This window comes from Tupaia chinensis, unplaced genomic scaffold, assembly GCF_000334495.1.
Source record: "Tupaia chinensis unplaced genomic scaffold, TupChi_1.0 Scaffold000099_1, whole genome shotgun sequence".
Classification (NCBI taxonomy): domain Eukaryota; kingdom Metazoa; phylum Chordata; class Mammalia; order Scandentia; family Tupaiidae; genus Tupaia; species Tupaia belangeri.
In genome coordinates this window covers 5,605,492-5,605,981 of record NW_006159563.1, presented here as the reverse complement: position 1 = coordinate 5,605,981, position 490 = coordinate 5,605,492, and positions in this window count along the sequence as shown.

Below are 490 nucleotides of genomic sequence, written 5' to 3'. Positions count from 1 at the left end.
TCTTTTGCAGTCTCTACTGATTACAGTGCTGGGTTGAAAAAGTCCAGGTTATTTTATGGTACAAATTCTTTCATATGGCTTCTCTAAACCTCTCTGCCAGGCAGAACTGTATATGGTGCCAAGCAATCTTTCCAAGAATTTCTGTTGGCTTTCTTGAGATCTACCTTAGTTCCAAAGTTTTCTGGTCATGTCTTCAGATATAACACTCCAGTCAAAGCCTTGGCAATAACAAGTATTTCCAATTTCTGGTGCAAGATAACAGGTATTATTGAACTTATGCAAATAATCCATCTGCCACAAAATAAGGATACTCCCAAATATTTTCCAAATCCAGAGAGGTCAGGAAGGGGGAAAAGATTATGTTTCAATTTCAAAAGAACAAAAAAATCAAGCAAAAAAACATTTTGGGACGAGAAGTTAGCGTAATGGCTATGTCGCTGGACTCCCACGTAGTTGACCGCAGTTGGAGTCTCAGACCCGGTGGCTTAAA